Genomic DNA, 12,066 nt, shown 5'->3' with positions numbered 1-12,066 from the left:
TGTATTCATATTTTTTTAATTGCTTTTTAGCCATTTGTATTTATTCTTTGGGAAAATGTGTATTCAAATCTCTTGCCTATTTTTAAGGTATTTTTAAAACAAATCACTTATTGATACACATACAGCTCAAATCCATTCAAAATGTACAATCATTGGTATTTGGTATAATCATGTAGTTGTGCATTCATCACTTCAGTGATTATTAGAACATTTTCATTATTCTAATAATAATAGCAATAATAATAATTTCCAATATTCACCTCTTTTCTTCCTTCAACTTTCTCTGTCCTTTTGGACATAAGAATTTGGGTCCTCAACGATACTTCCAACTCAAAATAGGAAACCAAGCTCATCCTACTCTCCCTCAAAAGAGTTTATTTTCCCATTTCTATCCGTTTTTTTTTTCAAAGTTTCCTTCTTACTCTGAGAGAAGACTTAAAACCATCTCTGCTCTCCCTTCTTGAGTCCTGTAATCTAATCAGTCAAAAGATCTGTCCTATTTGCTTGCTTTCATGTCTTCCAGCAAAAGCATTTGTACCTTCCTCTCTGTGCGCGCATCCTCCATCAAGATTAGTCCATTATTTTAAGCCTTGACAGGATAGATAACTTTCAAAGAGCCCTCCTAATTCTAGTATTTCATTGCTCCAATTTGTCAAGCTGATAGTAGCGAATATAGCCCAGAGGTTTGTAGGTAGAGGACACTGGACACAGGGCGACCAGTTATGAAGCTGTATGGCTTACTCCTTTTTTGTAATTAGAGAAGTTGTAGGTTTATAGGACAATCATGCTTAAAATACAGGATATCCATATTCCACCCCATTATTGTATCACTTTCTCTAATCCACCAAAATAAGTTCATACACCTCTGTCTGTTGTATCTATATGTTTATTGCATTTTCTTCACACAACCTTCATTCCAGTCTGTCCCTCAAGTACATTACATGTCTATATATTATTTCATCCTTTTGTTAGTGATCTTCATACTACAAGAATTTCTCTTTCATCATCTCCATAATCCAAATTCTTTCTGACCAATGAAACACCATTGAACTCTTATCTTTTCTGTCATTTAATAGTAGAAGGAATCCCAAACTTGGTGTTGACCTCAGCTGGTAACTATGCTGCTTACCAGTCGCATAACCAGTTAGATAAGCCTCAGGTACTTCAATTTAAATTAGGATTAATAATAACAACAATAATAATTTTACTTCATAGGATTGTTGTGAGGATTGAATGACATAAAGCCTATGTAAACCACTTAGTGGAATGCCTGGATTACATTAAGTGAGCAGCATTTTTATTGTTGTTGTCAATGCTATTATTAATAATTCCATGGCGTGTCCCCATTACTTCAGCCCATGATGGATCAGTCCTTCAGGGCCTGCCTTACCAGCTCAGGGATGCTGAGGGCCACACTCCTCGGTATTAATTGTTCTCTAGTCATTGAGCATCATATGTTTTTATTCTTTCTCAAAATCAAGAAGTGTTACAGAAAGATAAAAGGGAAACAATGTCACTGAGTGTCTATCATGGACCAGAGAATTGTTAAGTCCTCAGTAACTAGAAATATATTTGAATATTCTATTACACACAGTTTGCCACATTTTGTTAATCTTTAAAATCAGCATAACCACACATAAACACAAACACATACACACATACCTTGAGTAGACAGCTTATGTTAAGATTGCTCTGAATTCAGCTTCAAAAATGATCCAAAGTGGAGATCTACAAATGGATAATTATGAAATTATAGTCAGTTAACTTAAAGATTAAGATATTTCTTTTTAGCCATCAATTTTAGTATTTTCTCCAAATCAGTTGCATTTTAATACTGTAAAAGTTTAAGTTGTTGATTTGACCATTACAGTTAAAGTTTTGGCATATTTGTAAAGTACATTTATAAAATTAATAAACATTTTTAAACTAAGGGGGCTTACCATTTTCTCATAATTGTTTGCAAAGTCTGTTAATGGTTTATACCCCAAAAGTCATCTTATTCAGCATCACTGAATTCTATTAAAACTTTAAATACAATGATAATAGTTAACACTGCTAAGATTGCCCCATTTTATGATATTCAGCACTAGACTGGAACTTAGAGTTGTTGGCATGGACACACAAACAAAAAATACTCTCCCTACATTTGTATACATTCTGAGAGATGGAGGGATAGGTAGATAAATATAGATGAAAAAATACAATAAATTTCAGAAAGAGAAAAATTATAAGTAGGCCTAAAATATTTGGCAGAGGAAACCAAGTCATTTGAGAACACTTGAATAGAGCAAATTTTTTTTTAATTTTTTTTATTTTTTATTGACTTTGTAATAATATTACATTAAAAATATATATGTGAGGTCCCATTCAACCCCATCCCCTCACCCCCCCTCTCCCCCCCCAACAACACTCGTTCCCATCATCATGACACATCCATTGGATTTGGTAAGTACATCTTTGGGCACCTCTGCACCTCATATACATTGGTTCACATCATAGCCCATACTCTCCTCCATTCCATCCAGTGGGCCCTGTGAGGATTTACAATGTCCGGTGATTGCCTCTGAAGTACCATCCAGGGCAGCTCCATGTCCCAAAGACGCCTCCACCTCTCATCTCTTCCTGCCTTTCCCCATACCCTTCGTCCACTATGTCCACTTTTCCCATTCCAATGCCACCTCTTCTATGTGGACATTGGATTGGTTGTGTCCTGAATAGAGCAAATTTGACCGAGCTCAAGTGCTTGGGTAAACTGATATTTTGGTAATTTTAACAATGACAACAATGCCAACAGAGTACTCGGCAATTATGATTTGGGTTGTTTTACAGTTTATAGAATACGTTTTTGTATTCTTGTTCAAAGGTCTGTAGAAACTTCCATGCCCATCATATTTTTCCCTTCCCAATTATACCAGAGTCAGCTTGGTTTGCCTTGACCCAGAAGTAGTTACACAGGAAGCTTCTCCCATCAAATGCATGTTCTAAGAATGACCTCTAAACTTAAAACACAAGTGGTCATGTTCCCTCGTAAACAAAGCACAGTTCTGAAAACCAGCTTTTCATATGGCTGAATCCTTGTCCTTTTATTTTTTTAATTTTTTTGTCTTTATTTCTTAATGTTACATTCAAAAAATATGAGGTCCCCATATACCCTCCAGCCCCCTTCCCCTACTCCTCCCCCCCATAACAACAACCTCCTCCATCATGAGACATTCATTGCACTTGGTGAATACATCTCTGAGCACTGCTGCACCTCATGGTCAATGGTCCACACCATAGCCCACACTCTCCCACAGTCCACCCAGTGGGCCTTGGGAGGACATACAATGTCCGGTAACTGTCCCTGCAGCACCACCCAGGACAACTCCAACCCCCGAAAATGCCCCCACATCTCATCTCTTCCTCCCACTCCGTACCCCCAGCAGCCACCATGGCTACTTTCTCCACACCAATGCCACATTTTCTTCAATTACTAATCACAGTAGTTCATGAATAGAATATCAGTAAGTCCACTCTAATCCATACTCTATTCCTCCATCCTGTGGACCTTAGAATCGTTGTGTCCACTCCACATCTATATCAAGAGGAGGCTTAGTGAATCCTTGTCCTTTAGATCATTCCTGAAGTAGCATCCCCCCAGAATGATGACAGATGTCAATCAAATAATAACGTAAACCAAAACATAACCATACACCATATTAAATGACATGGAGAGACTTACACAGTAGCTGAGTATAATGGAGAACCTGGCTTAGTCTGGAGCAGTCAGGGGAGGCTTCCATGAAAGAGATGAGGTAAAGACAGAGAGGGAAAGGAAGAGCGCATCCATGGCAGAAGGACTGGCAAGGGCCAAGTGCCAAGGCATAAGGAGCATGTCCCTGTTAATGAAGCAGGGAAGGTCATGAGGAGATGGAGTGGTGAGTGAGTGCATGGAGCCTAAGAGGACAGAGAGGCAAGCAGCAGGCTGTGAAGAAGGTTGGGTTCTTATCTGACATGCTACCAGTAGCCTGTGAAGGGATTTAGGCAGAGGAGTGATATAAGATTGCCTTGAAGATGGTCATTGGCTGAGGGATAGAGAAAGTGAAGGAAGAATGAATGAAGGAGCCTAGCAAAGGGGTTGCTGCCCTCCTCCAGGTAAGAGGAAAACAGTGGCTTCAACTAGCATGTTTGAAAAGGAGATTGAAAAAAGGGTTTTGTTTTAGTAAGGTTTATGCACATAACACAGAGCTGTTTCTCTCACATGATTTTAACCACCCTGCATCTGTTTTACTGACCTCTGCCATGATACTTTGCACATGGTAAATAAACAATCACATTTTTTAAAAGATGGCATGAATGAATGGTAGGAGAGGTAGGTAAAATTGTAAAGTATCGGCAACTTCACAGAAGATGTTCCTATTTCCTCGATCCTAGAAAAGATCTGGTTTGTAGATAAGAGATCATGACTTTAGATTTAGACAAATTATACTTGGATGGTTTATTAATAATAAAAATTGAAATGTTAAATATGTAATTTTTAAGTGTCTGAAGTGCAGACAAGAGATCTTGACTGGAGATATAAAATGAGAAGTCACAGGAATGTCAGTAAAATTTGAAGCCATGGGAGTGCATTGCATAATCACCTACAGAAAGGAAATGTTAATCATGATAACTGCGAATTGCTATAAGATCTTACACTCCTCTACGTGTTTACATGTTTCAGCCCAAACACAAAGAAGTTATATATCTTGCCTAAATTCACACAGCTACAAAGCGGCAAAACCAGGGTGGGGAAGGCATAATTCTAAGATGGTCACCAAGATTCCAGTCCTCTAATGCACACTTTTGTATTATTTCCTCTCCTAGTGGGGACAGAACCTGTGAATATATGGGATATGACTCCCATTCTTTGACTAGGGTTACCAATCACTTGACTTCGCGTTAATTGAAAGGGAGATTATTCTGGTGATCCTGACCTTATCGGATGGTCTCTTATAAAAACATTGACTTATACTGAAGTCAGAGAAATTGATAGTTTGAAGATGTCTATTAAGGGGCATATGGCAGGGAACAGTGGGTCACCTCTAGAAGCTAAGAAGAGCCCGGGAAAACAGCCATCAAGAAAATGGGATTTCAATCTTAAAGCCACAAGGAACTGAATTCTGCTAGCAACCAGGGAGCTTGGGAGAGGTGCCTGAGCATCAGACAAGAGCCCAGCTCTGGTCAATACCTTGATTCCAGCCTTTTGAGACCCTGAGCAGAAGATACAGCTGAGCCTTGCTCAAACTTCTGACCTACAGAACTGCAAGATACTAGATGGGTGATGTTTTAAGTCAATAATGTTTCAATTTGTTATGTGGTAAGAAAAAATTAATAGAGATGAAACTTTCATTTCAAATTAAAAAAAAAAATAGTGTTCCAAAGAGTGTTGACAATTAAAAGCATCAACAAAGGAAAATGAACCAACAATGGAAAATGAAAAGGAGCAAAGAAACCTGGGGAAATCCAAGAGAGAATTGCATGGCAGAGGCCAAGAAAAATGTCCTGGTAAGAGGAACACTGAGCAAGAGTGGGAAGTGCTGCAGAGAAGCCAACCAGGTGAAGAGTAAAGAATGTCAGTGGGATTCAGTAATACAAAGGAGGCTGATATCTGCTTCCTGCTCATCAATTGGAGACTTTGTGAAAGAGTTGGAATTTTAGAACCTCTCTCCCTCTCTCTCTCATCCTGGGGAAAAGTCATGTAATGGTCTGAGGAGAAAAAAAGTATTCCAATATAATTGTATTATTCAGTATTATAGAACTCTTCCTCAAGAATTAGAAAAATATTGTCAATTACAGCACACTAATTAAGTTAACCAATTGAAGTGTCTTTATGCCACAAATTTGAACTTCAAGGATTGACATTTTCTTATGTGAAAAGGAAAAATTACAAGCAAGAGATATTCTGAAGAATATTTAATATCATGAGATAATTAGTGAAAAATAAATAGAAGGAAGAGAGTCGGAAAGATAGCATTAGATTTCTAAATCTTTTACTGTAATCATTTACCCTGACCCTATAAAGGAAAGGCATTATTTTCTCCTAAGAAAATGCAAACAGATGATGAAACTGAAATGTATTCAGACATTAAATAAATCAATAGGGACTCATTTTGACTATAATGGAGAACGATTGAGACAGTACCGCATAAACCCTGGGAATGTTCAATTTAGGTAATCTTTTATGCTGCTATATTCACCTAATGATGTTGCTTTGGATTCTCCAGTTCCAGTACTTCAGTGATGCTGATTTTACTCTATACAGTGGTCAGAGGAAAAATAGCGCAAAATCACATTTTAACTATAGGAGGGAGAAATAACAATGGCCAACTCTCTCTCTTTCCCATATAAAATAATAACATCCTAAAAAATTCAGATATTATTGTTCATAAAATATGGGAGGAAAACCTATCTCGTATGGAATCACTAGGAAAGAAGAGGAAAGTTAACCCAGGATCTCTCCCATATACTCAACACAGGACCAGCAGCTGGGATTACAGGTTTAGTGGAGAGCCTGAACCAAGAGTTATTTCTTTATATTTCTTAATTTTTGTTTGATCTGTATGGATGCCCAATGAACAGAGACGTGAGCATGTGAGAATGCAGTGTGTCTTCTCGTGGCTTCCATGAAGTCCTTCCTTTTCTTTTTTTCGAGTTTCAAGATATTTATTTATTTATTTGTTTGTAATTTTTGAAGATAGATCACAAAAAATGGTACATTAAAAAAATATAAGAGGTTCCCATATACCCCACATCCCGCCCTACTTTTCCAAAATCAACAACTCTTTCATCATCGTGGGACATTCATTGACTTTGGTGAATACATTTTGGAGCACTGCGGCACTGCAGGGATTATAGCTTATCTGATTTCACTGCTTTGCTTCACCTGAGGCCTTCACAGATGCTGTTGGTAAGGAGCTCATTTGCCCCTAGCACTTTACCCACCTGTGCAAAGATGACTTAGGCCTTATACACTCATGGCTTAAATTCCATAATTTACCTTTTACTTTGCTGCTCACCTTCATTTCAAAGATCCTGACTTTGTTTCACATCCAATTTATTTTTCATGTACTTGGCCCCTACTTTTAGTGTTTTATGGATGAGACAGATCTTGCTAACAGAGATCATCTTACTAGTGAGCATGTGATTGCTTTCTAGAGAAAGACAAAGCCTGATCCATCTGGAAGTCACACCATCTTCATAAAGGAAAGAGACTTCTGTCATCCTCACCTAAAATTCTTCAAAGAAAATTTCACCTCTTGGTGTGAACAGACACTTCACACCATGATATTCAGTAAGCTCAGAACCTCAACCAAAGACTAAAGTCTTGAATCGAATGCCATACCCCATCCTTAGGGGAGATTTCAAATGAACCTTTAAATGAGGCTTGGCCAATGTCTTTTTTTAAAAAATGGCTCTGTCTATGAAAATATGAGACAAAATAATATGAGAAACACCTTTTGAATTTTATATGTTGAATCTCCTGAAAATATATAGTAGTTGCCCATGATGTTACAACTAAATAAATTTTTAGCTGATGATTCAGATCTTTTATCTCAAATGTCCCAACTACCTAGTGGCCAAAAATTTCAAAACTAATCATTCAGATGACTTCTTATCCCTGTTCCCAACTGGGATGGGTGCCATCCCATCGTATCTTCCATCTTTCTGGGATGTCCATCTTTGACAAACTGTGAGACTGATGGCTTCTTATGACCATCTTGTCTAACCTAGATAACCTTCTACAGTTTTCACAAATGGTTATTTTTTCTTGAGTTGTAATCATTGTACATAACTAATCCACATTTTTTTCAAGTCACTTCCAATTCTAGTATTCTTGAATATTCTAGTTGTTTTGTTTCATTATTGCTTGTTTGGGTAAGGAGTGCTCCTGATACAATATGGAGCATGTCTTCAATATTCTTGCACTGAGAAGCAATATTCTCATAAGCAGATAACTTCTAATATTCCTAGGACCATGGCCTAGAATTGAATGTGAAAAAAAGACTGCACTTTAGTCTGGAGGCTTTTCAGGAGAAAGATATGTGGTCTGGAAGGGTTTAGGCAGCCTGACTGAATTTCAAGCTCAACCTCTTTGGATTTGCTCCAGAACTTTACCTGCTTTGAGGAGATTTAACCTTTCATCCTAAAATGAGTTCTCACAGCATTGGCAGAAGGAGGAACCAGAATTAGATTGCTTTGATTTGTGCTGGTCTATCAAGAACATTCATTATCCACCCAAACTGTATCCTGTTGCCCTTTGACTTTACCTTAACTGTGATAAATCAATAGAGCAATTATGTACTCAGTGGTTCCCAAGATGATGACAAGGATTCAGTGTCACTGGTATAATTTATAATCAATGTCTTCTTTTCAGAAGAGATTAAACCTCTGTTTCCAATTTCATTTAACTTTCAGGATCTTCTCTATTTAATCTCAAAGTATTTTAAACTAATTTACAGTTAATTAGGGAAAGTTCACTTTCATGGTTTGATTCTAAAGAAACACATTTTTAAAAATATCCTAAGTAATAGCAAGCCTCTTGGAGGATGTGCTTATAATTAATTTAATTTGTGGGCACCAAATACTTAGAAATTTGGAAAGTTCAAAAATTTTTTAAATATAAAAATGAACTTCACAAGGCTAGACACTTTTATTCTTATTCCATAATTAATTATACTTTAGGTGTATCTGCACATCCAAATAACACAAGACAACTAAATTTTAAAATATGTTTCCTTGGTAGAATTCTTTTAAGTAACAAGTAAAAAAAGGTGAGGAAAGTGGAGTTCTTACTCATTGTAAGGAATAAGAACTAGTTCCCTGAAGGAATTGTTAAACAATCAAAACAAACAGATGGAGAAATAAATATTAAACAGATTTTTGGAGGAAACATTGGGTTAACCTGACATATTTTACTTAATGAATTTAAGTAATCTTTACAACTAATAAAACTAGCAACTACTATTAATTGATAAGCTCTTATTAAGCATAGTCAACTGCCAAACATCCACCAAAATGGGGATTATTTATTGTTTCATAAATGAGGGAATTGTTTCATAAATGCCAAAATTATATGCTAGTAATTGAATATGACTATGCCTATCAGGCAACAATTCATGTCTTTCCCCTTTAGTAAGCTGCCTTATTTTTCCTGTCATTTTCTCATAGGAAACATATGGTTTCAAATACTCACTTTAATGAACAAAATAAGCACTAAGAATTCCCTGAGTTTCAATCAAAACAAGTTTCTTACAGGGAACTAACTGTGTCACTGTGTCGTCAAAACACATAGCCCTTCTAAGACTATTAAATGGGCTTTTTCTCACTATCGCTTTTTTTTTAAATAAAAGAAGTAAAAAGATCAGTTGTTTACAAAAGACCTTATTTCTTTTGGAAACATTATCTATGGTCGTTCCAATAAAAATCTGGTGCAAATATACAGGTTGTTCTGCCCAGATTTTTTGGTTTGTTTATCATTGTTTTATTTAAAAACAAAAAACAAAATCCAAGGAACTCTACATGTTTAAGGCAGTATAATGAACTGTTCATACATAAAACATATTTTGGAAGGTAAAATAAGGCTCACCACAGTCCAGATTAATACAATCTGTGTTTTTTATGTGTAGAATTGAGCAAAAGGGCAGGGATCAGCAAACGTTTCCAATAAAGAGCCAGATAGTAAATATTTTATGTTTTGCAGACTATCTAGTGTTTATGGCAACTACTCAACTCTGCTGTTGTAGTGGGGATAGTTACCTAAACAATACATGAATGAATGTATGTGATTGTGTTCTAATAAAACTTTATTTACAGAAACAGTCATGGGCTGATTTTAGCTCATGACCAATGATATGCTGACCCCTGCAATAGAAGAAAAATATAATGTGGTCATAACATGGGAATGCCAAAGCCAAGTAGTTTTTCTGAAGTCTGGCAAAAACCTTCCTATCACTTTGGAAGTTTGTAATACTTTCTTTGTCCGACTAGAAAAGCAGTGACACTCCAGTATAAAAATGTTTTGCACTACATCTTTAGTCACTTGCAAAATAGAGTGACTGTTCCAATATGCTTAAATGAAATATTCTCAAAGACAAAATTTTTAATGATTTATAGTGAGACATTAAAACCATAATATTTTTATGCTCTTTACATTAGTATAAGGAATTCCAAAGCCTCCCACCTGTCAATGATCTGTATAATTATTTGTAAATTGAGAATATCTGCAGGTAAATTCAAATATGTTAATGCTTTATATATATACATATATTTTTTTTATTTACCCTTCCCAAAAACTGAGAGAGTGCTACTAATCATATCTTACAGGTTCTGAATCTGAAGCTTAAATTAGTTTTGAGTATATTACCAAGGTTACTACTAAGCAGATTTGAGCCAGGATTTCAACCCACCACCTATCAGTCCAACTCAAGGCTAACCTGTATGGCTGTGCAATATATGCCGCCATAAAAACACTACATACATGGGTTTTAGACAGTATAGAATTATATCTTTAATACAACAATTTTCCAACAGGTTCCAGTACAGTGTATTTCTCCTACAAAATCAGCAGTCATGATTATTTTGGGGTAAAAAGGTATATCTTTTAGATCCACTGGAACAGTTCGATGCTCTTGTGGATCCAGAAAAGATCATGTTCTTGAAGCTAATCCATTCCTATGGGTGTGGGACCCTTGGATTGGATTAGATTTGGTTGGGGGCCTTTGACTGTATGCGTCAGTGAGTCAGGAACCAGGGTGGGTCTCGGTCCCCGGGCTGGAGTCCTTTATAAGTGGAAGACTGAAAGCAGCAGACACAAAGAAAAAGGTAGCGCAGACAAAGAAATCCCGGGAGGCTGGGAGAGAGGTGCCGAAGGCTGGATGCTAAGCAGAGAGTCTCAGAAAGAGGGAGCCGGAGGAGAGGAGAGAGACGAACCATGGCCTCATTGCCCTCAGCTGAGCTCAGGGAGCAAGTAAGCCCAGAGAAGGCAGAGAACCGGACCAGCAGCACCTCCACGTGGCTTGCCACAGGGAAGAAGTCCAGGACTGCCCCGTCCACCTGGGGTGAGACAGCATCGCTTGAGGGTGCCTTGATCTGGACATTTTCACAGTCTCAGAACGGTAAGCATTTAACTAATAAATAAGAGCCAGTGCGTTTCTGGTATACTGCTCACAGGAGCTTTTAGCAAACTAAAGCACCTACCCATTTAGAAGGAATCTTTTTCTAATTCATAGCAATGCACTATACTTGATAGCACCAGTTCTAGCCTGACTTGAAAGACCTGCCCTTGTCCATTAAGCTGAATTGCACCGCAGGAGACTCAACAGGAGTGTTACCAAAGATAAGGCCTTGAGGGAGTTCTGTTTTCCTAGACAGTATTTGCAACATAAGCTCCTTCTCCCTGTCCCCTTTAGGCAATGGGGAGTGTTTATTACTGTGAAACAGAGAGAGATAATATATATATGCAAGTTTTTTCAAGACATGATCGACAGAACTTGGTAAATATTGGACATAAGGAATGAAAAAAGATACTCCAAACATTCTAGCATGTTTGACTAGAAGTATGGAAATGTTATTAGTTGAGATAGGGAAATAGGATTTGGAGGAGAGAATGGAGACTTTTTTTAAGGTTGAGTGAATAATAATAGAGAGGTTCAAAGGGAAGATGGAATAATGCATGTGAAGTTAAGAGAGGTCAAGGCCAAGGGTTAACGATTTGGGTATCATTTTCAGAGAGGCATTCATGGCAAGAGAATTTGGGAACACAAGTGGGAAGAATCTGGGACCAGGAGAGGTGAGACCTAGGAGGTGATCCAAAAATAAAAAAAATAAATAAAAAATGACTGTAAAGTGTTATCAGAGAAGATGTACAAGTTAAAGTAGGGTCACTGAAGCCAAAAGCAAACAAAAAATGTTTGCGTGAAAAGAGCTTCTCACCTGCTTCAGAAGGTTTCAGAAGATCAGACTGCACAGAAATCACTGCATCCTGCAGTCTAATGATATCAAGTGAGCTCTGCAAGGGCAGTGTCCATACAATAGTAAGGAGAGAGA

The 12,066-nt window shown here is 37.3% G+C and overlaps 1 protein-coding gene across 16 annotated transcripts in view; it reads right to left on the bottom strand.

Moving 5' to 3' along the window:
• The window catches only part of CNTN1 (contactin 1), a 417,723-nt gene that overhangs the window by 307,157 nt on the left and 98,500 nt on the right, over positions 1–12,066 (bottom strand). For all 16 annotated transcript variants that reach the window (XM_004461145.2, XM_004461143.2, XM_058307813.1 and 13 more), the window contains exon 2: positions 1,663–1,728. The gene's annotated coding sequence lies outside the window, so the exon portion shown is untranslated. The remainder of the gene's footprint in view (positions 1–1,662; positions 1,729–12,066) is intronic.

Source organism: Dasypus novemcinctus, chromosome 12, assembly GCF_030445035.2.
Source record: "Dasypus novemcinctus isolate mDasNov1 chromosome 12, mDasNov1.1.hap2, whole genome shotgun sequence".
Taxonomy (NCBI): Eukaryota; Metazoa; Chordata; class Mammalia; order Cingulata; family Dasypodidae; genus Dasypus; species Dasypus novemcinctus.
Note: the sequence above shows the minus strand (reverse complement) of the source record. Positions and strands in the feature narration are given on the sequence as shown.